Source organism: Cydia strobilella, chromosome 17 (genome assembly GCF_947568885.1).
Source record: "Cydia strobilella chromosome 17, ilCydStro3.1, whole genome shotgun sequence".
Classification (NCBI taxonomy): domain Eukaryota; kingdom Metazoa; phylum Arthropoda; class Insecta; order Lepidoptera; family Tortricidae; genus Cydia; species Cydia strobilella.
The window spans coordinates 9,500,442-9,527,503 of record NC_086057.1 but is presented as its reverse complement, the minus strand read 5'-3'; the positions used below and the strand labels follow the sequence as shown (position 1 = coordinate 9,527,503).

The 27,062-nt window shown below is 35.8% G+C and overlaps 1 protein-coding gene across 1 annotated transcript in view; it reads right to left on the bottom strand.

The window, feature by feature from the left end:
• Positions 1 to 26,092, bottom strand: part of LOC134748856 (uncharacterized) — a 40,453-nt gene extending 14,361 nt beyond the window's left edge. Inside the window, exon 1 of the mRNA XM_063683679.1 lies at positions 26,049 to 26,092. The gene's annotated coding sequence lies outside the window, so the exon portion shown is untranslated. The remainder of the gene's footprint in view (positions 1 to 26,048) is intronic.
• Between the last annotated feature and the right edge of the window lie 970 nt (positions 26,093 to 27,062).

Here is a 27,062-nt window from a genome sequence, read left to right as displayed (position 1 = left end):
AGAGTTTGGATGTTCAAAGACTTTATATATTTTAATTTTGTCATTAGACATTTATTACGTACAAAAAGTATGTTACACGGTATGAAGTAAATATTTATTTGTTACAATATGAATAAAACGTTATATAACACGATATTTTACTAAAAAACTTTTTTTATTATTTGGCTGAATGAAACTATCATTGCCACGTTGACAACGTTAACAGAAAAATTAGTTTTTTATTTATTTATCACTAACTTAAATTGCAATAGTAAGAGTATATTTGTATGAAATGAGTTTAATGTGATAAATTTTTGCAATGTAAATCAACGCTGAACGTAGTTAATAGTGCTGAATAATATATAATATAAAATATCATTCAAGTTCAAGGGGAAATTCGTAAGTGTAATACTCATGTCACCAATATTTGTTTAATTGTGATTTTTTTCGCAAATGTATCAAAAAACGTCGTTCAATGTACGTGTGAAAGTGCTATTATTTACTTGTGTCGTGTCTTTTATTCGCCTTCGGCTTATAAAAGACATCTCAGGACTCATAATAATAGTACAGTTTCCACGCTTGCATTTAAATGTACTATTACAGCACATATGGTACTACTTTACCGCACTAGTGCGATAGTTATATATATGTCGAAAATTCAAAGGGCCATATGTACTGTAAAACGTTGTACGATACATGTGCGAATAGGTAATTCGCAACTCTTGTCGATTTGAAACACTCCCTTCGGTCGTGTTTTAATTTATCGCCACTCGTTTCGAATTTCCTATTTTTCGCACTTGTATCGTAATGTACTATTATAGGTAATTCGTAAGGGCATATTCACTACTTATCTACTTTATAGTACGACTAAAGTAATTTGAAATAATTGAACTCTCGTTTTTAACTTCGATTCCGCAAAGTCAATCTAGAGGACACCCTGAAATAATTAGACCATATATAAGCATTAGGTATATATTCTTGATTGTCAGTAACTTGGCAGTGGCAATGAATATCCCATAGGATCTTGGCATGAAAACTTACCCTGGTGTGACTCTCTATGGCAGTCGTTTAAAAAACAAAGATTGAAGCAAACTCCTCTAACCGCCGCGCCGCCGGCCCGGCTGCGCTTAACGCGCGGAATCTAATGAACAAACACACGGAATTGAGTCTTGTGTTTACATTGCCACTCACTTGCTTTTACTAACTGTCGCCCTTGTTACCTGGGCCATAGAGTTCTCAAATATCAAGAAAATTGAGACTCCTGTGTGTAAGGATTAAAATGTATCACCTTGGTGACATAAGGAGGTATGTGAGTGAGAATCTCGTACTCACTTAAGTCAGTTTTATTTAAGAAAGTTTGTGAAGGATATGGATAGCCATATTCTTGGTTGATGTTAATATTCGTCCCGACGTTAAGTTAATAAAAACGATATACCACAAGATATATTCTTATGTTATTAACGGGAAAGTTTGTATGTTTGGGTGTTTGTTACTCGATCAGGTGTGAATGCACGAATTTAGTACGAAATCTGGCTTAGAAATAATTTAGATTTTAAAATATACGGGGTGGTGCGCTCACGCACACATTCATAACAGTTTACATACATAATATTAGGACCCCATAATATAATATTAGAAGGGGGTAGAATTCTTATGAGGAGATTAAAGGGTTCTAAGAAGATGAAGTCGCGGGCGATTCCTAGTTTTTGAGAAATAACAAGTTTATCAGTTTTTTTTTTATCGTAGCATTATCTCCACTGACGTTCCAACAGAATGCATAAACTCCTCCGTCTGCTTTCAATCACTTTTAATATACCTGCAGAAGCATTATTCACAAAATGTTTTGTTTTAACGGTGAACTTATTACTGACATAACTTGACCTCTAAACCAGTAAGCGTGATCCGAAGTATCCGAACTCTTATACTGGCGTATTAAAGCAATAGGTACATTTGAAGAGCGTAGATTCTAAATAGCTCAGGACTGAAACAATAAAGTAAAAGCGGTCGCAAACAGGGCATCCCCAGAGTGTTGCCAGTCTGCGGAAACCAGATTACATTCACTTGGGTGAGGGAAAACAAACGGTTTCGAGTAGATTATCGGCACTTGACGTGTGTGACGCGTGATGGAGGATTTTATTTTAAAATTGAATAGTTTTATCTTGAGTCGTGTAAGATAGGTAACATTGTTACATTTTCATTCCTATTTCCGATTTCATCTAGAACACTATACGTTTTCTTAGATTTTCTAACGCGAGGGAAAATGAGTGGTCATCTTTAGTAGGTAGGTAAAGTATATGTCTGGTTTTAGCAGTATATGTATGTCTGGTTTCAATAAAAGGGTTAGTGGGTGGCTTTGTCAATGTTGCAACTTGATTATTAGAAGTTCTTAATCCGTCCAGAACTAAAGCTTTGCAACTGCTGCTGTTAGTAGGCACTAAATAAAAGCGCAATCCATTGATTAAATTGGTTTTCTACATTTATAAAACGATCCTATAGGTATTTACAAATTGTGTACAAGTCTACCTTCACTCACGTTTCAAACACGGGTTTTATCCGCTGGCAGCCCTAAAAGGCGCGTGCACAATAGACGCAGAGACAATGGCGCGGAAGAGCATTGTCCCGGCGGTGTGGACACGCCTTTAGCGCCGGTGTGACGCGAGCGTATGATTTCACAATCGCCGTCATATTAAAAATCTTATTTAGATGTAACGTTGCAGTTTTGCCAGGTTCTTTTCAAATAGATTGTTACAAAAGTCTATAAGCAGATTTTCCATGATTGTTTTCTAAATTTTTACTATTTTTAGGATGGCTAAAAGACGCCCACATACAACATAAAAAATGTTTTACACAATTCTTTTTTCTACTGCATCAGTTCAATAATGCAGAAAAGGCTGAACTCTTCAAACAACGTGATACGGTTAACCTTTTACAATTTGACGTAGGTATTTACACATATATGACTCTTTGTTTTAATCTCTACCATGGGGGGACGCGTACAACAACTTATATTCATTCCGAGTGTAATTAAAAAAGAAAATAATGTCGTCCATAAAATATGTATGTCTCAAGTTATGTATCAAATTCGTATGGACATTTTATACCTACACGACATTACCATATTTTAAATTGAAAAGGTATTGTTTACTCTCCTAGCTTACTACCCAGTCACTTGCTTTTGGTAGCTGTGCACCATCCATCACCGTTATTACGTAGGCAATAGAGTTCAATAAATAACTGAAGCACCAGAGTGGCTACAAAAGCTACGTGTAATAATCCACGTTGAGTGGCAGTGGGAAGCGAGCTTTACGTCCAAGGACAATAACACCAAGTTACGCATGAATCCCTTATAAACCTAACTACCAGTCACACACAATTTTTTGCCATAGGTACACGTAGGTATATTAAGCCGTTGATTAACTTGACACTACCAGAGACAATAGAATTACGCCAATTTTATGCGTCTACTGATCAAAAACGTGTTTTTGATTATAATAACAGGTTATGATATGAATTAGATCTGGATTTGTTGTGGCTAATGTCTGTCAGTGTTAAAAGTGATATTTCAACCAGAAATGATACTTACAATCAGAATACGCCTCTATACTGAAGTCAAGTATAAGACTTGCACATGTACTGCCAACGACCCGCTAGGTGGGTTCTGCTTTTCGATACATACGGGTTTCCCGTGTTATCGGCTACGCTCGTAGCTCGCGCTGGCATTGAATGACGTATTCAATGCTGTATTCTGTATTCAGCTTCCGAGATAACTATGCCACAGCTACGACGTAGCACTTGATCGTAGCACACCTGCGTAGTGGAAGAGTTAAATAAACATTATAGGACATTCTTACACAGATTGACGTCCGAAGTCTCACAGTAAGCTCAAGAAGGCTTGTGTACTCAGACAACGATATATATAATATACAAATACATACATACATAGAAAACACTCAAGACTCGGGAACAAATATCTGTGCTCATCACACAAATAAATGCCCTTACCGGGATTCGAATCAAGGACGAACGGCTTCACAGGAAGGGTTACCACCCACTAGGCCAGACCAGTCGTCAAATAAATTAGGCATATCTTTATAACATGTGATTACATGTACATGTACAAGGAACAGTCAATTCCTACGTCTTAAGGGGCTCCCTAACGCCAATGACCTTCGATCTGAATCCCTTACTTTTCTAATGCTTTTTGTAGCTTATCATGTTAACAGCAACGGCTTTAAGCTATATAGTATCCCATATTTAAATAAATAAATATTTACTTTAAAGTTCATTGTCGAGATATTTGGCATCAATGTTGAACAATTTTAGGTCAAAAAACTGGTTCCAAACGCCATAACTTTTGTGTTAATTAGGTTAAAATTAAAATCTCTGACACGTTATTAAGACGTCTAAGACAAACCCAAATATATATATTTCGTAAATGTAAAATCCTTCACAGCAATCGAGATACGGAAAAAGTGTTTTATACGAAAAAAAATCATAAAAAAATAAATATTCATTCCTTTCAATATCCGTTAGACAAAAATGGAGATTAAAGATTGAAGAACCGATATTCGTTTGTCTTATAATTCTATCTGTAGTTCAAATGTAGGAGATACGACTCAAAACTTGTCAAAAACCGATGAAAACCGCGGGTAGCCCCTTAAGATAATCTGCATTCCCTGTGGTCGAGAGAGTGAGGTTTTTCCAGCAGCAGCTTTCAGGTTTAGTTTGATGTATCGTTTTCAAGCAAAAGGTACCACATTGTCGCTTGCCATAAGGACGCTTTGACAGGTTATTCGTATAAAGATACAAGCAAATTTTGTCCTTATGGTAAGCGACAATATGGTACCTTTTGCTTGAAATTGTCACATAAATACAGTCTAGTTACACCAATGGTATGGTTACGGTTACGCATATCCGTCACTATTTAAAATTTATTTATTTATTTAAAATTTATGGGCCTTGGTGTGCCGAGGCCAAAGCCTTTATTAAGGATATCTATATCCTATCGCTCTATATCGCTCTAGCGAAGCTTAAGGGAAAGGGGCGGCGACCCTCGCTCTGGTTCTTTCCTCGTCCAAAAGATATCCCTGGCCATTCAGCGAGGTAATGCCGCCAGTATTTTTGGCACATTTGGTCCGGGGGATAATCAGAATGTGGGGGGTAATATTGTATTTGTTGTAATTTAGTTTTACTTTTTTGCATTAATTATTTTTATTAATAAAATTGTGTAAGCACCTATGTTTACAAATAAATAAATTTTGTTTTTAAAATAAGACGACAAATTTGAAAATTGTATTAATTAATAGTAACGAAAGGAATTAACAACCATAAAAGATCTAAAAATGCAGAAATGCATGCAGTCTTTGGAACACCAGACTATACCTAATAATTACAAATTCAAGAGCCTTTAAGGGTGTGTATCAATTTGAATGTATTTAATCCACACACTTGTATAAAAGATTGAGCGCCCGCAGACTGCGACGCGACGCGATGTTTGCTCAGGGGGCCGACATTCATATTGTTCGCTGGGATCCGCTAAAATGTACTTCAGTTGTGGGATCCAGACCCACTAAGAATATAATTTCATGGATATGGTATAATTCCGATTGTAAAACATGAATATGATAGCAATGTGTTTTGAATTTCAGAGTGAGATACTTTTTCATTTTTACCCATCTAAAAATAATAAATTTCTGAAAATATAGACCCCGGGAGGGTTTAATTAGCGTGTCATCCTTAAAGTATCATTCTTATAATCCAAGGTACTGGGTGAATTATATAGGTACCCGTTTTTGTATTTGTAGGTATAGTAGCAACTTTTTACGTAGGTACAGCAAAGTGAATTTGAAGTGAGTGAAGTGAAGTGAATTTTCGATAGTTTATTATCACAAATGCAAGGACCATAACGTAACAACTTTCTTCAAATAAGTATTGTAAACTTATCTTCGGTACCATCAAATTGCAATGAAATTCGAAATATTAAAACGTATTTATGCATCCATGTTCAGTAAGAGATATGAATATGAAGTCATTAAACAAGGGACGAGTAAGTCTTGTGCAAATGACTCACTAATCCGAACGTTATACATGTCTCATAAAACTTGCTCGTTGCAAGTTTCGGCGACTACTTTGAGACTCCAACGTCACAAGATGGTGCCCGAGACCTGAAAGCTCTTAGCGAAATAAAATATATTTGTTTATTCGCCGAATATTAGCATACCAAGCTTATTGGTTAAAACTTTAAAGTGTTAATATACACGTGACGTGATTCCTATCTTAGGCAGGTAGGTTTCGTAGTCCTAATATCGCTGCGGTACTAAGTAGATACAATTTCCTCTAATAATTTTGTGTGTAGGTAGGTAGGTATAATGTGGACAAAGCAGGCCACAACGAAAATGACCCAGACACTACTGACCAGCTTTAAATGCTACAATCAAATATTTAATGGAGTATGTATCGTGCAAAGCCGGACATCACGAAAAGAACATAACTTGAATACTTCCTAAACTTTTTTTTTATGAAACAAACATTACAAAAGTGTTGTTTTGTCTGATCAATAACCAGTCGTCTGACGATCTCCAAAATGCAATCCGGAAATGGCGTCAAACGATCAGAATCACTCATACCTCTGTCAACCCATCCGATACTAAATCCTATCCCTCATAACGAAATTAGCCTCTATTCAAAGGACATTCGTATATCTCCGAACAGTCGGGAATTTCTCGGAGCAGCCCTTTGTCTAAACGCGATTGTAAGTCAATCTCAGACGTCTTGGAAATTAATGTAATGGGTACTCAGGACAATTGGGCCCCGAGCGGAGACGTGTCGCAGTCTATATATTATCTTGCAGTCCCTTGACTATACACAGCACTTGTAGGTTTCTGGAACTGGTTCTACCTTAGAAAAAAAGCTAACATTTTACTGGTTGAATCCTATACTTATTGCTGCGACTGTGACAGGCAACATGCGATTTACCAACAACGAGCAGTGTTGGTTTAGTTAGTTAGAGAATTGTAACTTGTACCTTTTTTAAACAATAGTGCCCTGTTTCTGGAGAAAACCTCAGCTTTTAACTTAAAAGGAGGCCCATTTATGTATAACTATTCACATAACTCTCGCCCGTGCGACTGGTTCGTACTTAGGGTACCTCCATACCGTACTACATACCGCACATTGCCATCTCAGCGAAATTACTTACAATTGCGCAAAGCAATAAAATACTAGTCAGTACACGTTCATCATTAGAACCTATCACGCATGTCCTTATTAGCACCACTATCATTCATAATATCACGCTTTTAAAAAGTATTTTAGTATCAATCAATAAAGTGTTTATTTACGGCAATATTGTAAGTTATCATTATGTCAAGCAACCAACTGAATATAATTAGTGTATGTGACATAAGCAGCCCATATATCCATGTTTGGGTGTCAATGCAACTCGATTTCCATCAGCTTACTCAAATTGATCATCATATACTGCAGATGTTTAGAAATCAGCGGGTCAAATAAGGTACGGAAAGTCCAACAGGTATTTTTAACGTGCCACCACTTGTATGTACTAGTAATACAGTGTTTAATTTCGATCAAAGTACTGCTACTAATAGTTTGATTGTGATCGGGCCCCGAGCAAAGACATATGCTTGTGGAGAACACCGCGTCAAGTGAAATTGTGTTTTGATTGAGATGAGACTTACTGTACTCTTACCTCCGCAGAACATGGGTATAGATATATATACTCTAGGTATATTAATAGTTGTCTTGTTACTTGTTAGACACACGTTGGCTTTGTGATTTAAGTCAGGTGAATCTACATATAACATTTTGTAAAAAATACTGTTATGTAAAATCACAACACAACAAACCACACGCCTGTAATATCATATCCCCAATATTAGCGGTATTACTCGCAACTTCTTACTTGTTGATTCCTCCCTCCGTAAGAAACCCCTTCCCAGTCGTCGCCAACAATTTATAGCAAGCCCATAAATATTAAAAAGTTGGCGCATAAATCTCTGGTTTTAATAATAAAGGAGGTTCTGTGCCGAGGAGGTAAGTCACGGTAATATTGGTCTGCTTTCATCAAAGCCGAATTTATGGAAGACAGGTGGATGGAATACTTTAATGACTTTAAAATCGCAAGGCGTGTTTAGAAATATAAAATATGATACAAAATTGATTTTCATCATTGTGTTTCGCGCTAGCACAAAGTAATTGTTCAAAATAAGATTAATAGGTATAATTAGATCCATTCTGTAGGGACATGTATAGGTATAGGTTTTGAGTTTGAAGTTGAGTAAAAGCTGCCGCTGAAAAAACTAAGTGTACTTACAAAAAATCCACAATCGCCAAAATCATTTAGGTACTCAAAATGTTCATAACCGAGTACGCAAAGAAAAAATCATTGAAATCCTACAAAGCAGACAAAAAGCAAAACATGGGCGAGCCCAGCAGGAATCAGTTCTCCCCAGCAATACAAACGCACTGGCCGCAAACAAAAATCCAATCTCGTAATAATTGTCGTAATACCAGTATTACAATAGGAACTTCGTCGCGGGCGGTCTAAAAAAAGTAAAATCTCTATGGAAATCATTGGGAGACTTTAACAGGGATTTCTAAATCTGGAAGTGCACCTGACCAGATATAACCTGGGTTGAACAGGTTAATCTTGACTTGTGCCATATAGTTGTAGGCTGTGTTGCATTTGCATTCTAACAGTCAAAAGTTTAGAAAGAAACGAATTTGCTAGAAAGGTACCTACGCGTTTCAACGTATAGTTTACCTGAAGAGTTCCATCAAATCCATCATCAGAACCTTGACCATTACTAACCATGTTAGCGCAAACAGATGAAAAAATGTTATTTTTTAGATCTAAAACTAATATATGGCTCTGTGAGCTGTAAGACCTCGCGATTCGCGATAAGATTCATAAGGTAAAAAAATGTAGAAACAAAGAACACTTACTTCCTTGAGTCATTATCACAGTGTTCTCACACTGGTCTTAACGACAGAAAAAATATATCTAACTACTGAACCTGCTCGCAAAATTACACGAGAATCGGTTGAGAATTGCGACCTGTAGAGGAGAACATACGAAAGCAGTTCGCCCGAGTCAAAACGGAGACCTTCGCTAACGCTTCGGTCAATAATAAAAGGTAGAAGATATTTAATTCAGAGTTAAGAACCTCATCACTGCCTTTCTCCCCCCTCCTCCTTCCTCTCTCCTTAATTATAAAAATAAATCTGTTAGTAGTGCTAGTGAACAATCTCAAATTAGTCAATCATTTGCGCCGTTGAATTCGATCCGTTATTGTCGCTATATTTTCGCACAATATATAAAACATTCACTTCCAGTATAAGGGCATTTGTTAATAAATCCTCGGTTTTGATTAATTAGCGCCATTCTTTCCGAGACGACAGGAAGCGCCGCCATTAATCCCGCAAGATGGCGGCGGTATTGAGACATATCCGGTTGCTTGAGGGACGGGTTTTTCGATATTGTCTCGGCTAATTAATTAGATTTCTTGTGGTTATTCTTGAAGCGAGAATTTGGGGGTTGGGTAACATTATAGTTGTTTTACGACCTACTAGCATAGGTACTTGTGCTCATATGTGCTGTATTCAGTCTTCATTTGTAGCAAGTTTGACGGCTTAGAGTTTGTTGATGAGCTAATTAGTAACTTAGGTAAACATCAATATCTCAAACATACGTAGCCCAATTTTAGATATTAAATTAACTCAAGTCACTTCAAAGCATTAAAAAATAATGTGGGATCACTAGATGGCAATTTTTAAACTACTTTAACAAAATTAGTTGCACAGTTTTCGAGTGTTCCTCCGTGGTAATCAGTTATGACTGAAAAACTTCCCAGCTTATTTAAACAGCATAAGCGCCACCTTCAAATAGGCAAATATATATATGATTATTATGAACGCTAGAATAGGTATCTCTTACCTAATACTACTTAGTTGCTTACCTCGTGTTAATATATATAGATAGCAATATTTTGGATAATACCCACCCTATAATTAACAACCCTTATTCAAAGTAGCGCTGATAATCAGAACTCCCTCAAATATTAAATTTTATTGCGATCACAGGTACAATGGCGGCTCGGTGAGACATCTTAAACCGCAAATCCCAGTTTTATATGTTTGAAAAGACATTTAAGCTGGGAGGAATTAGCGATCAGGGGGACGGTCGGGCTTATTGCGTGTCGTCATTGTTATCAATTATCAAGTAATCATTGTTACATTTTTAGGGTTCCGTACCTCAAAAAGAGTCAAGTAAAAATACTATTTATTCAAATAAGCCTAGCAACAAGCACTTTTAAATTGTCAAGTTTTACAAATATTACCTTAATCTAAATATCAGAGCAATTTATTGATGCAGTTGTTATTGTTCTTAAAAACATTGAATTATTATAGATATGTCAAACTTAATAATAAGAATTTCACAAGAGGATCGTCAAACACCAAAATTACTACTGGACCAATTAGGTTGAAAATTGGTATGCATATGTAAATTTAACGTAAACGAATGAATTTTAAACAAGGGGGCCACTGTTGAGGGGTAAATGAGAAAATTAAAAAAACAAAGTTTTTCAAACTATGTCGTGTTATATATACAATGAAAGAGCTTATTGTGAGAATTTCAAATATATGTTATATATAATTTTAGAACAAATAGTTTAGAAGTTATTTAAAAAAATAGGCAAAAAATTACCATTCCCCCTCTTTATCTCCGTAACTACTAAGTCTAAGATTTTGAAAAAAATACACAAAATAGTTAACCTAGCCTATAAATGACAGGAAAACCTATTAGAAATGTGCAGTAAATCGTGAGTCGGACTTAATTACTTAGTTATTGATCCGATCCCTACGGGTTTTTTAAAGACATTTCAATCACGTTTCACATAAAAGATACATTGTTAAAATTTTGTAATGTACGAAACCCTTGCAACGCGAGTCCGACTCGCACTTGGTCGGTTTTTTTAAAGACATTTCAATCGCGTTTCACATAAAAAAACATACATTGTTAAAATTGTGTAATGTACGGAACCCTGAATTGAAACCCTCGCACTTGGTCGGTTTTTTTTGACTAAACCAACGCCCATTTAAATAGTAGAAACGAACATGAATGAATATTGAACATATGTATTATGTAGCATGAGTAAGTACTACTATTAAGAGTTAAATTAAGTTGTCCGGTGAGAATTGTGATTCGCACACTGTCCAAGAGGACATTGAAAATTCAAAATAAAACTATTATCATTCCACCTTTGATAATTCACTAGCCTATAAATGATACGTTCCACGTCTAGGCACAAATTTCCTCATATAATAAGCCTATTAAGTATAATCCTCACACTAGCACAAATTAGCAGGAAAGCAATACCCATAGCGATTTGACTTACGTAATGACGAAGCAAATAGATCCATGGCTACAGCCATGCTAATGAACGCTTTGTTTCCATGGGATCTTATTGCTGGCTAATTGTTTTAAAACAACGTTTTTACCAACTGTTTCGTATTCTGGTTCCCTCTTGTTTTAATTGCATTCAATTTGTAATCCTGAGTGAAAAGTATTTCTGTTCAATAGCATAATCAGTAGAGTAAATGGCACATTGAAGATATGCATAGAGCTTAGCGATATCGTCTTCTTTTTACAAGCTTTTATTTAAATTGCCCTGTTAGTGCGAGTATGTATGTTAGTTAGTGTGGAGTGTGGGTCAAATCTTGGAAGATAAATTTGACCCACTTCCCGATTTCCGATTGACCTGATATTTTGCATACATTAGTAAATCGGATGACAATGCAATATTATGATGACATGGTGCTGATCTGATGATGGAGACAGGAGGTAGCCATGGGAACTCTGTGATAAAATAACCCAAACCTATCGTGTTTGGGGTTGTTAGAATTGTCCCGATGGGCGATAAATATTATGTAGTTGCCTGTGGAAAGAAATAAAAGCTTGTACCAATAATGAAATTTTTGCCAAAAACTAATTGCCTATGTATGTGCATTATAGTGTACCTAATGTGATAATAAAATAATTATATTTTGTCTGTGAGGGCATTTTTTTAGTTCTAGTAATAATACCTATACCTAGTTACACTTTACATACTTAGGAAGGGAAAGTGATGTATGAAACCGCCAGTTTTTAAAAAGCCTACTTCTACTCCTACGGGTGACAAAAAACAATACGTATAGACTTCCGAACCGAAATAATGCATGGCTCTTTCAAAACCTGTCCGTCTCATACCATACCACTCTTCCCCTTCTTCATTTAATCACCGTGCAAAAGGGCGGTTTCAGACTAGCGTATTTTTCTGCGGGTAAACGGTCGTTTCGGCGGTACGAAAACGCAACTCTCAAGATCTGGCATAGGGGCTGAGCTGGTTTTTTCATAATTAAAATGTGAAACTAAGGCTACAAATTAAAAAGTATTGAGAGGTTTTTTACCACAAAAATACGCAGTGGGGTTAACGTTTTTCAAGCATTTTACTCATTAATACCAAAGATAGATATAACTCCGTAATAGATGGATACAGTCTAAGGAAAAAACGTGCCTCGAAAATCAAGAAAATTTGACTCTCGATCAGAGGGCGCTACTAGCTTTGGCCTACTGTCGTATAGATGGCGTTGTCGGTTTCGTTTGTTATTTAACAATTTTTACGCATATCAGTGAAAGAACATGGGTCAAAATCATAAAAATAATTAATGCAAATAAAAAAAATCATTTATCCATATTTAAATACATTTTATCGTATTTTTATAAATCTTCATTCTTAGTTTTAAAGTGTGTCGATAGATGGCAGTGAATTTACTGTGGTTACAAAATTTACTATGACAGTACCGCTCTAGTATAACTTAGTCTATGTTAATACTTACACTACGTTTTAGCGGCTAATGAACACAAGGAGCACTGCACTTAACATGTCGATGACAAGACAGCTTTTATTTTTAACGGTCCGTCACCGACGACGTAATTAGATTGTGGACGTTGCGTCAAATGCATTGTTCAATGCGAACTGTGGGACGACACGAGCATGCGAGGTGCGGGAAGAATGTAAAAAGGTTCCGTACTTATAGAGTGCAACACATTATTTTTAATATAGCTTGACTCTCGCTAGAACGGGCCCGGTCCAGCATCATATTCTATAACTTATGATCGGAGATCACGTGATGCTTCTATACAAAACGAACAGGCCAATTACGTCATTTACTAGTTCTACAAACGATATGGATTAGATATATATCAGTGTCAAAAATGTCGTTTTTGTTTGAAGGAACGTCATTTTTGACACTGACATTTAATTCATATCGTTTGTAGAACTAGTAGATGTCGTATCTCATTGTTCAAATTGGCCTAGAAGTGTCGGACGCCTCGGCCCGGACCCGGGCCGTTTTAGCGTGAGTCACACCTAGATATATGTCTAGGCAGATATGTGATAGTTACATATCTATACAATTAGAATTCTCCGATTCGTCTTAAACTTTTTATTCAAATCACAACTAAAAGCATGGAACAATTACTTAGGTAAAAAGTGCGGTTTGACCCAATCTCAATCAAATCTTAAATATACTGAACAGAAAATTAAGACGGAGAAGTATAGGGTTTTAGAATGTTAAAATGTTACAAGCGACTGTATACGTCCATCAAAGCTACTATTAAAAATAGTATTGGTAACCTGCGGACCTCTAAAGTCGGTAAAAACCGCGTGGGGCACCGTAACCCCCGTAATGATATTAGTTCGTAACCTCTTATTAGGGCGGGGTGTGATTGCGCCCCTTCAACACCCGGCGGTTCATATTTTATGGAATATAGATGTGATTCAAGGACGACAGTTTTTTTATTAGACTCAAGAGCAATGAAAGTGGCTCATTTTGTATGGACTTATAGGTTAGATTCTACATTTTAAACGTGATAATAGGTAACTAATCTTCAGGCCTGTTTTCGAAAGAGTACCTATGATTTGGTGAGTGCTCGCTTGAAAGCGCGGCGCACTGATCAAAACGGTTTTAACAAAATATGGATCTGATGGTCTGAAATAAACAAATTTTATTTATTTATTTATATGTGCGTTAGACGCACCAAAATTACTATATTGAAAATTATGTCGTTATATTTTATACCTAGTTTAACTCGAGAAAAATATTTTCCGTTTTGCGACAAAACAATAATAACAGTAATTTATATCTGTACAAAGATAAGTATATTTTTGCAGTATATTGGTGAGGGGAGTAGAAATGTCACAGCGTCGTAATGTGACGCGGTAACGAGCGCATTTGTTCCGGCGGATGCAGCAACGGTGACAAATGCCACGCCGCCGGCGGTGTGGTGTCGAACTTAAATACAATATACTTTTGACATATTTGCAACTATTGTATTGTCTGTTGGTGATCCCAAATAATTAAAAAAAATTAGCATTGGCGAGTCGTACACAAAGAAACTGTATGATTTTCTTTTACTAACACAAACACCAATGTCGTTGCAAGAAGCTGGCCGCGTAGACAACACGCCAATTGCTTACGCTCCGTAGCGATCGAAACGCAACTGTCACTGTCGCACTAATATGGAAGAGTGATAGAGAGACACAAAGCGTTTCGTTGTCGAAGTGATAGCAATTGTCACCTTGGCTAGGCCGGCTGATCAGCCAACACGCCAACAGAGCACCTAACTTCCACTAGACAAATGATGCCAAGCCGCAAACCGAATTAAAACAGAATCACAATGCGTTATCAGGGACACGGAGCATGCACAATGCACATATAATGTTACCGATGATTGACAGCGAGGGCGACGCCCCCCTTTCCCCTCGAGCCCTTTACCCCCTCTGCCTTCATTAACAAAGGGGCAAATGCAATGCATTGCATGGTAGAGCTGCTGACTATATTCACGTAGCTTACAGGTCATCATCATTCGCTTGTACTTACCCATCATTTGGGGTCTGGGCAGCATGTTTTTTTTTCCTCATACCTTTCTGTCGTTCGTCATCTCATCATTCACTTGCTTTCTTTTCATATCATGTCTCACACAAACCTTCTCCTTGGTTTTCCTTTCTTCTTACATCCCTCCGCATCACATGCCCGTCCGACGCTAGGCGATTTTATCTTAGCTTTTCACTTATGGGTGCAACTTTCAGGCTTCCTCTTACATCACACATTCATTCCTTATTTTATTCATTTACATAGCTTACAGGTGTGTTCGTTCAGAAAACCTGTTTATCCACGACTGCACTATTCGTAGCAACTAAGTATGAGTAATCTGAGAGTACTTTTAAACTAGTTAACATAACATAACTTTTTATCCACTATAAGCTCGGTAACCGATTGGAATGACACTCCTAATTCAAAAAACATTTTGTCTCACTGTGAGCTCGTCCCTAATATAATTTGACCCCGTGATTAGTGACGGCTTTGCCTTATCAGATTCAGAACTATATTGGTTAAACCAATACAAATTTTAGTTTACCTGAGAATGCATTGTTATTGCATTTGGTAAACCATGTGCATCGATGACAGGTAGGATATGAGAGACTATTTGCGGGGGTATTTATGATTGTAGGTATTGTATACCCGAGTGAAAATGATATCACAGCTCGTCTAAAGGTGAATTACACATACACACTTAAATGACTTAAGGCGGTTCCCTGAGCCAGAAGGCGAAAAATCTCCTTATATGATCATGTTTTTCTAAGAGCGTTGATATTCGTAGACGTGGAAAAAATATATGTAGTTCTTGACTATATTATCTTTAACAACATAGCTTCCGATAAACGAATTATGACACTTCGCTCGATACAATTAATTTCAAAAGTAACCTCTAACTCGGACTTTTAATCCTACTTTACTCGGTTATTTATTATGTGATACTATAAACAAAAAAAGAAGAAATAACAATCTTAACATAAATAGTAATTTCATAGCTTTAAAATTTCGATATTGTAAGGTAACGTTTTTAAAATAAATAAAAACCGACAAAATTCGATCAAAAATTACACTTGGCGCGTATGCTCTTTCCCGTTCTTTCTTGCGAAATGTGACAAAGACAGCGGCAAACCGATGGAACGGCCTTAAACACCTCTTTACTGTTATTACAGCTACCTACCAAAAGCGAGTCTATAAGGGAGCATTCCCTTGTTTGAGCATTACCCGAACAGATGTACTGTACGAGTACTAGCGTTCGTCGAACAATTTGCCGAATCTACTTAAAATACGCTAATACTCGATCGGATGTTCTGCTTAAGTCTTTTAGCACCTTAAAAAGAGCGTGTGCAGATTATTTCGAACACCTCGCTCCTTAACTACTGTTGCTGCTAAATATCTCTGACAGAATGAGGGCTATCGTTTTTATTGGCCACCAGTTGGCGCCTCTGTTGATCGTGGTCCAAAAGACCATGGAGACTATATAAAGGAGCCAAATCTCTATGTATGAAAAGTGTCCATCAAAAAACAGTAATTAGGCGGCGCCACCATACACCGAAATACTACCAAAAACAACCTACGTAATTTGGTCGGGTTATTTGTTGCCTTATATGGTTCATGTTATACTCATGTCCCAGAGCCTAACACCGGAGAGATTAGGAACTATTATTTAAAGCTGAAAGCGGTCACTTTTGCAACAATTCTGCCATAAGAGATTGGCATCCTTTCTATACCATCCATACAAAAGACTAAAGAACAGCTGTCAGTCATTGAAGTGACAAGTGACATTTGACATTTCGAACTTTGCGAAGACCACCATCCACACTAGCGCCCCAAGCGGCGAATTCATACGCGTTAGCCCTCATTCACTGATCAATTGTTGTTTGATAAAAAACGAAGTTAATGTTTTCTTTCGTTACTATATAGCTACTTAGTACACAACTCAAATTGCGCATAAGCAATTTTATCGTTTTCTTTTGCATTATTTTTTTCGATTAAAAGGTCACCCATTTAAGTCCACGATTATCTACCTACTTAAAAACTAATTCAATGCAAACGTATTTCTTTTTTCTTAAAATATTTCCCGCCCGAAGTGACACAGACAAGACATTTTCCGGCCACTCTACGAAATGGGAAAAATTAAAAAGTAATAAAAACACAAATGAGCCTTTCAATCATCCCTCTGGCAACACCGACGCCTGTCACGTGAGATTAAAAAGTTTCGCACGGTTAATTTGCATTTTGGTCTCATTTGCATAGCGGTGGGTCTAATTTTCGTCATTGTTTTAACTTGGAATTACATTTTTAATATTGTAGGTTTTATGTAGAGCGCTTTTGAATACTTACAATGTAGGTCTTAATTTCAATAAGCCTAATCATTTGGTTTCGATGTCATAATTATTAGCTATTTGGTTATGGCTTATAAATTGTAATTGTAATCTAGCATTTTGCTAACAGTAGGTACTTATATTGAATTTTCTATGAAAAAAAGAAATGATTAGACAAGTTCAAGTTTCAGAACGATATCCCTACTAACTAATATTATAAATTCGGTAGTAACTCTGTATGTCTGTCTGTCTGTTACCTATTTTTCGCTTAATTAAACCGCTGAACCGATTGGTATGGAGTAAATAGTTTGAAGCCCGAGGATACTTCCTATAAACAAATCATTACCTACTATCACTATCATCACCCCACGCAGAAGAAGTCGCGGGCAGAAGCTATTATATTATAATGCAGATGTTATATACATACTAAATATCTCCTGCTAGATATGTAGCTACCAAGATAGGTACAATAATAATATTGTGCTTTTCCTGAAATGCAAATCAAAATCAAGGCAGTTTCTGCTTACTTTTAAAATGCATCAAGTTCGTTAAAAGCAAACCAAAGAATAAAAAGTGGACACAAAAGGAAATTGAAACGAGGAAATTGTAAATTTATGAGATGCAGAGCCAGTGACGGACAAAAAAATATGACGCGAGACACTTTTACAGCGGGCGAATAAAGTGAATCAGTGAGCAGCTTCACTTTATATGAATTAAGGACTGTTTCCAAAGTCAGTCAAACTTACTATCATCATAACTACTTCAACTAGTAAGTATAGTATGCCCGAATTATTTACCTACAAGCTTTTAGCGTTACAGAGTCTACTTTCACCTCAGAGGAAAACTTTCACCAGGTTTTTTATCATATCGCAATCTGCCAACTGATAGGGGAACTATTGGCAAAAATGATATGCGAGGATTGTTTAACCCATTTAACTATGTTGATCGTCTTAACAATTGTATCGAAAACTAACGAAAAAGCATTTTATCCACATGTGTAGCATATATCAAATGCAAATTTTGAGTTGTTTCCATATGTTTCCCGGTAGAATTGACTTGGAATCTTTCACTTGCTCTGGTATCAATTTTAGCACGAGAGGATAAACAACAATTTTGTCCCCTTGTAAAACAAATAACTATTGGTGCTTTTATGTCAACATCTCACTAAGCGCTCCTTGCAGTATCCCACTAACTCGGGGTTAATGGGTTAAACCTGGAGTTGGATTGGATAGATTGTACTGGTAACCAATTTGACACCGGGTTAACGTCTTAACCGGTTAACCCCAGGTTAGTTGGATGGTGCAAGTGGCGCTAATAATAATAACTAACCCGTGCACTAAAATCGAACCCGCGGTTCGGTTCGAAGTTCGCACCGCAGTGACCGCTCCGCAGCTGTCGGTTAATAATTTAATTGTGCATTTCCCTTCCTTTTTCGTGACGCTTCGCGCGGGATTCGCGGGAAACCACAAAGCTCTACCGCGCGTAACCACTGCAGAGAATACCGCAATACGGTTTTATTATCAGAGTTTCAGAGTAACCTATGTTCTGGAGTTTTTCACCGAATTTTGCCTGGTGCATAAATAACCAAATAGGTACGACTGTAAACTAAAACTAGGGACTTAGGTATTTGGTATATGTTGATGAAAATTCAACGATCACCATATGTATGTATATAGATATATACCTAATACTTAGCCTATAAAATTCGAGGAGTTTCCTCGATTCCTCGTGGAACCAATCATCAGAATTGGATTTTGTCAAAAATGGGACCAAGAAATGAAGTTCTAAGGTAACAAACATTAAACCACCAAAATCATACATTTTACATACATGTAAAACTACAAATAAATTCTTAAAGATACCTACAACTTACACTGTGTTAATGTAATATAAAAGTATTAACCTTAGTAAGATAAGTTAATCATTAAATTTAGATTAAGGTACTAACATTGAAAATGAGTGCACCATTTCGCCGTTAAACGCAAGTTTGGCGAAACTTGTATAAGTTTAAAATGTGTTATACTTTTTTGAAAATAAATTAAAAAAAAAAAAACTTCAACCGAATTGAAAACCTACTCCTTTTGGAATTTTGAAGTCAGTCAAAAAGAAAGAAATATGCAAGTACATACCTACATTCATACTTATTTTAAGTAGGTATAGTATAGTATCTACGTAGAATTATATTCGTGTCCTCTAGAAAATTAACATTCATCCGTTACCGGTGCAAAATTTAAACCACTCAGATTTTTTTTATTTCGTAGGTATGTATGTTACTTAGCGACTTTCTATAAAACTTGCCCCCTGAAACTGTTCCACTCGTAAGCAGTTGAGGGTCAAACTTATACTGGTCCGATGTTGGTGGAAGCATTTGTGAACGACACCCCAGATGCATCATCCGCGCCGGAAAGCTTTTACGAGACGAGGGCTTTCATCGCAGAACAAAATGGGATTTTCTGCACCATACGACATAACTGTGTATAGGGCACCTATTATTGTGGATTACGACACTTCAGACTTTAAACTAGGGCGCATTTTTTATAGCTCTTGGTACCGACATTTCATAGTTTTCCATGTTAACATCAACTGTCTATTATGATGTACAAGTATTTTTATGATTTACAAAATTGGTCATAAAGTCGCCATATTTTTTTTTAAATCGAATACAATTGAAATTAAAGCATTAAATTATGTCATTAAAGCTCTAAATTAAACATGACTATTGTAATTAATTGTTGCCACCAATCATGTTACTTTCAAGAAAATGCTTAATTCCTTTAAATAAAAATTATAAGCATAGAACTTCACTTAGCAAAAGAACTCACTGATTGAGGTGATTAACGAATAATATTTAAAAATAGTTACTTGTGCAACAAGAGAGGAAAGTTGGTTTTTCTTGCGAGTGTTTATTTTGAGTCTCCAGAAAGCGAAGAATCTATAATAATAATGTATAAGTTAGAATCTTGAGCGTAGCGAGGGACTAAAAACACGAGATGTAAAATAATTTTGCTCTCGTGATGCACACATAATTTTTCACCTCAGTAGAGAGAACATATTAAAGGTTAAAATGTATTTAGGATTACACAGAATAATACAGAGAAACACAACGAAAAACAAAAAAAAATAGTAATAAAATTTACTTTGTTTCACTCCCTAGACTGAGGAAAGTCGCACTTTCCTCACTCCAGGGAGTGACGAAAGTAGGCTTGTTCCAACTGCTGAGGTGAAAAATATATTTGCAAACTTCTAATATTTGTTACAACTCGTGAAACACATTATTTTCATATATGAAATATGGATTTGGCAAAAATTTCATCTTTGGTACAAGCTTTTATATGAATTGTATTGTTCCTTTATTTTAATTGTAATTAATTCCTAGCTTTTAAATGTAATTAATTCCTAGCTTTTACTTGAATGAAATTTTATGTTTATGTTTAATTATTTATTTATCTTAGTACCTAATTAGTTTTTAGAATTGTGTTGCTATGCCCTAACAGGGTAACCATGCATGCACTTAATACATGTTAACACCTTAATGTAACCATGGTTCTGCAATAAATGAAATGAAAATTTATCGCTGACTGTACTTTTCTTTCCTCAGGCAAATAACTCATCGAGACAATTTTAACAATCCCAAACACAACTAGTTTGCGTTGTTTTATCACAGAGTTACCATGTTCACCTCCTGTCTCCATCATCAGATCAGCTCCATGTCTACATGTCACATCATAATATGTCTCTGTCATACCCGTAGCTCCGATGGCGCTGTCAGCCGCCGCAACTGGATGCGTTCAATTTTTACGAGGCTGTGCCGTACAGCTGCGATCGTGGCCCACAAATGGACTCGCCGGCATTATGCTGAGGCGAGCCCATTTCGTGGTAAACACTGCAAATATATTTATTTAATTTTCCTTGTAATGCTAGTATGTAAGTTTATCACGAAATAAAATGATTTATGATTTATAATATGGCATTGTCATCCGATTTACATATGTATGCAAGACTTCAGCTCAATCGGAAATCAGGAAATGGGTCAAATATAGTTTCCAAGATTTGACCCACACTAACATACAATACTCGTACATACTAACAGGGCAAGTTTAATAAATGCTTGTAATAATGAAAATGAATCGGCTGTTGCTAACAGTTTAAGACATTGAAGACGTAAGTTTTGGCCTTACAGGAAAGGGAACGGCCGCTTCTCCATACAAACGTAGTCCTCATTTTCCTCTCTGGATATTGACATTATGGAAAATATTTTAAACATAATTTGATGTATATTAACCATAGCTACGTTTGACTTTTTTGTCGTTTGTTCGTTTGAAAAATTTGAAGAAATAAACAGATTTCATACAAAAATTTAAATGCTGCCATTAATACTAAAAAAATTAAAAAAACTCAAACGTAGGGGCATATACACGAAGAGATTTAATCGGTGATCAGGAACCATTTTTTTCTAATTCAGTCATCGATGGCGATCACATTTATAGTAACACAATTCTAAGTTATTTTTTATCATCCCTAACTTTTAAGTTGAAATCAAATTTTAATTGAAATGTATTGTCACCCTACTAGTCTAACCCGTTCGTATAAAAATACCGCAAATCGATGTACAGGTTAGCCGTTTGGCACACACATACTATAGTTATTTGTTATACAAGGGTGCAAAGTTGTATTTTACCCGCGAGTGTAGAATTGAAACACGAGCAAGCGAAAGGATTCTATAGTTGCACCACGAGCGAAGCGAGTGGTTCTAAAATAGAATCCTGAGCGTAGCGAGTGCTTCAACACACGAGAAGTAAAATACATTTGCACCCGTGTGTAACACAAAACTTTTCCCCTCACTATAGCGAGGAAAGTGCAACATCCACAGGCGTTAGATCATCTTCATCACTGGAATCACTAATTTTTTTACGATATTATAACAGAAAACACTAGAAATTCGATTTTTACGTGAGTCGGTGAGAAGAACAGTAAAAATTTTGTTGACAATGTTGACATTTCTGTTCTGACGTTCAGAAATGTCAACGATGCGTTTTGAAATTGCATCGACTCAACTTGTGCGTTCAGAATTATATTTAACATAATTATTAAAAAACAAACGTTTCCTATGGAATTTTAAGGTTTATGACTTAAAATTATTAAATAAAGCTAAATTTGGTATTTTTTATTAGATTCTCAAACCATTTATTTAATGATAATTAATATCGAACGAACCATTATCATGAGCGTTTTACGTTTTGTTATCTGTCAAGCTACTTAAACACGCTCCATCCAAGGTCAAATTACTTTCACAAAACTTACTAACACAAAACTTTTCCCCTCACTATAGCGAGGAAAGTGCAACATCCACAGGCGTTAGATCATCTTCATCAACTGGAATCACTCATTTTTTTACGATATTATAACAAAAAACTCGGAAATTCTGTACTTTTACGTGAGAAGTTTTTAAGTAAAATTTTTGTTGACAATGTTGACATTTCTGATGAAATGAAATGACATGTCAATGATGCGTTTTGAAATTGCATCGACTTAACTTGTGCGTTCAGAATTATATTTAACATAATTATTAAAAAACAAACGTTTATTATGGAATTTTAAGGTTTATGACTTAAAATCATTAAATAAAGCTAAATTTGATATTTTTTATTAGATTCTCAAACCATTTATTTAATGATAATTAATATCGAACGAACCATTATCATGAGCGTTTTACGTTTTGTTATCTGTCAAGCTACTTAAACACGCTCCAACCAAGGTCAAATTACTTTTCCCACTAGTGGATAAAACGCGTTTTTCCCCGCTTGTTTTGAAGGTTAAAAGACAACTTTCCGAGCTAGTGAGGGGAAAAAAATTTTTCCCCTCACTAGCTCGGAAAGCCGTCTATTATCCTTTAAAACAAGCGGGGAAAAACGCATTTTATCCACTAGTGGGGAAAGTAATTTGACCTTGGATGGAGCGTGTTTAAGTAGCTTGACAGATAACAAAACGTAAAACGCTCATGATAATGGTTCGTTCGATATTAATTATCATTAAATAAATGGTTTGAGAATCTAATAAAAAATACCAGATTTAGCTTTATTTAATGATTTTAAGTCATAAACCTTAAAATTCCATAATAAACGTTTGTTTTTTAATAATTATGTTAAATATAATTCTGAACGCACAAGTTAAGTCGATGCAATTTCAAAACGCATCATTGACATGTCATTTCATTTCATCAGAAATGTCAACATTGTCAACAAAAATTTTACTTAAAAACTTCTCACGTAAAAGTACAGAATTTCCGAGTTTTTTGTTATAATATCGTAAAAAAATGAGTGATTCCAGTTGATGAAGATGATCTAACGCCTGTGGATGTTGCACTTTCCTCGCTATAGTGAGGGGAAAAGTTTTGTGTTAGTAAGTTTTGTGAAAGTAATTTGACCTTGGATGGAGCGTGTTTAAGTAGCTTGACAGATAACAAAACGTAAAACGCTCATGATAATGGTTCGTTCGATATTAATTATCATTAAATAAATGGTTTGAGAATCTAATAAAAAATACCAAATTTAGCTTTATTTAATAATTTTAAGTCATAAACCTTAAAATTCCATAGGAAACGTTAGATTTTTTGTAATGATGTTAAATATAATTCTGAACGCACAAGTTGAGTCGATGCAATTTCAAAACGCATCGTTGACATTTCTGAACGTCAGAACAGAAATGTCAACATTGTCAACAAAATTTTTACTGTTCTTCTCACCGACTCACGTAAAAATCGAATTTCTAGTGTTTTCTGTTATAATATCGTAAAAAAATTAGTGATTCCAGTGATGAAGATGATCTAACGCCTGTGGATGTTGCACTTTCCTCGCTATAGTGAGGGGAAAAGTTTTGTGTTACACACGGGTGCAAATGTATTTTACTTCTCCTGTGTTGAAACACTCGCTACGCTCAGGATTCTATTTTAGAACCACTCGCTTCGCTCGTGGTTCAACTATAGGATCCTTTCGCTTGCTCATGTTTCAATTCCACACTCGCGGGTAAAATACAACTTTGCACCCTTGTATAACAAATAACTATTGACCCGCAGTTCCTAAAAAAATTTCGCTGGGCCCCCCGAAATTATTTTCAAAATTGCTTTCTTGGAGTTCGATATCAAGATATTACGTATCATTTGTGGTATATTGTACAAAAAAAATCAGTAAGGTATATCGTAGCTGGAGGATACAACCTTGATATTTTGTGTCAATAACTAAACAAATTATACCAACTGATGAAAAGGCGCAGTTAAAGGGTTAAAGAGGTATTTCCCGTTGGTTATATGGATATTACGTATCATTTTATGATTAATATGTACCGTATCTGCAGTATAGTTCCATAAGTCTCGTGAAATAGGTATTGAAGTAGAACTGTGCAACTTTGTAAAATTGAAAAATTAAAAAAAAATGTTAATGATATTATTTTCATAATTGCTTTCTTGGGGTTAGACATGAGGATATCACGTATCATTTGTGGTATATTGTACAAAAAAAAATCAGCCATATCGTGTCTGGAGGAGCCCAAACTTGGTATGTTTCGAAAATTCTTTTTGTTTTAATTTTAAAAAAAATGGCCGAAATGTAATGATGTTATATATTTTTAGAATCGCCTCAAAAAGCCCTTTCGTATGATACTACACTCGATAGGTTTTGGATTATTTTTTTCCATACAAAAAAAAATGTTTTACCACTCACTCCCCCCCAGCGAATTTTTTTAGGAACAAAAAAAAATTCTAAAATTTTGTTTCGACCTCTAGTATGCGTGTGCCAAACGGCTAACCTGTACATCGATTTGCGATATTCCTTTGAAATTGGGGTCGAGCGGCTTCCGCTATACCAATGGTTTAGTCTAAAGAGTTTAAAAACCTCTTTCCAAAGAAACAGCCATAAAAAAACTAAATTATGAGCAATAAGCTGTCAATTTGTATTATGAAATTTATGGATGGTATAGAAAGGATGACAATCTCTTATGGCAGAATTGTTGCAAAAGTGACCAGCTTTCAGCTGTAAATAATAGTTTCTAATCTCTCCGGTGGCGCTAGGTAGGAGACTCTATGACATGAACCATAGAGGTATAATAATGTAGAGATGTAATGGGAGAGGGTCAGCAAATAACCCGAAAAAATTACGCAGACCGTTTCTGGTATGTTGTCAGGAATGTTAAAACGTGTTTTTAATTTTGTCGCATTGCGTTTGTTTTGTCGCTCACGGTCGCACGGGTGAACATCTATATAAAATACTAGATGTATGGTCTAGGTACATTCAGTGTATGGTGGCGCCGCCTATTTACTGTTTTTTACGGTCACTTTTTGATACATATGTAGATTCATTTCCTTACCTCTAACTTCCGTAATGAAATTGTTAAATTCCCCGCCAAATCGACGGCAATTGAAGTAACATCTACTTCCTTTCAATAAAACTAGGGTGTCCATATCTCCAGTGTTTTATAATTTTAACGATAATAATTAACTGTAAATTATTAGATAGTGAAGAAAATTGCATGAAATCTCGCGTATTGAATTCTGTTTAGGTTGGTAATTAATATTTTTCAACTCCTGATCGTCGATTAAAGTTCATCGTGTATAGCTGTGGTTGACATACAACAGATTGTGTCAAAATATTACTGGGACTACGTTTGTGTTATTAAAATAAATTATAGCACCCAAACTTCGACATGAATGATATGAAAAATTCTAATCTGTAGGTACTTTCACTAAAAAAGAAGCTGCAAGAGCTTACAAACAGTTTTAAACTACCCAACAACCGCATAAATATAAATCGCACGTACCTTGTCTTCGTCCGTAACTCCGACACGTCCGTCCGCCAGCACAGTAGAGGCCTCACTGCCGAGAGTGCCGAGCCCTGCCCACCCACGCTGGGCGGAGCCTCGGCTGGGCGGGGCCACAGATCAGCTGTTACTTCTTTCTTGCCACTGGTCAAGTCGGGACTAAGATAGTTCTTGCTTGGCTCTGAGTGGACAGGATAAGTAAGCTACTTTAGTGTGTAAGTGTATCTTGCACACGCTTCGCTTAGGCAAGATGAAATGTGATTGATAAGATTAGGATTGGGTGACTTTAATCATGTTGTTATTAAGTCAGTTATCGTGATTGGTATAATAAATGTCCCATGGTTTAAAATTTGCTTTAGATAGAATATCAGGTAAGCTTTTATAAACAAGGAGTTAGGTATGTACCTACTTAATAAGGTGTTAAGGACCATACAGATACTAAGTAGTAGCTTAGGGTGGCAAATTGTTTTAGGTTACTTTACGTTACAAAAGTCGGCGGTATAAAGTTTTTTACTTTTTTCATTTAATCATACCATATGGGGTACCAAATGAAAGGGCTATGTGAGTAGATTACAAATATATAACATACTATAACATTTTCATTACTTGGTATAACAAATTATTATAAAACTTTCAAAATTTTACAATCCAGAGTTAACTTTGAATACTGCTATAAGTAAATTGAAAAAGGCTGAATGGATTATTCCAAAGTTGATACCAAATGACTGTGAATATCCTACATAATATCTAATATCATAAAATTGAAAAGCACATAAAGTTGATTAACAGTAAGTATAATTTTCTGTTACAGTTAGACTACTAAAATACTTTTTTTGTTTTACTGAAAACATATGAAAAGAAAGGGTTTTCTAAGAACAAATTAAATTATTTTCTATGAAATGAATTATTTCAGTTTATAGAAAGGGTTTTGTCAGTAGATAACAAATAGATAATACACATATACACTATAACATTTTCAATACTCAACATTTGCAAAATCTCCTTTTCATACAA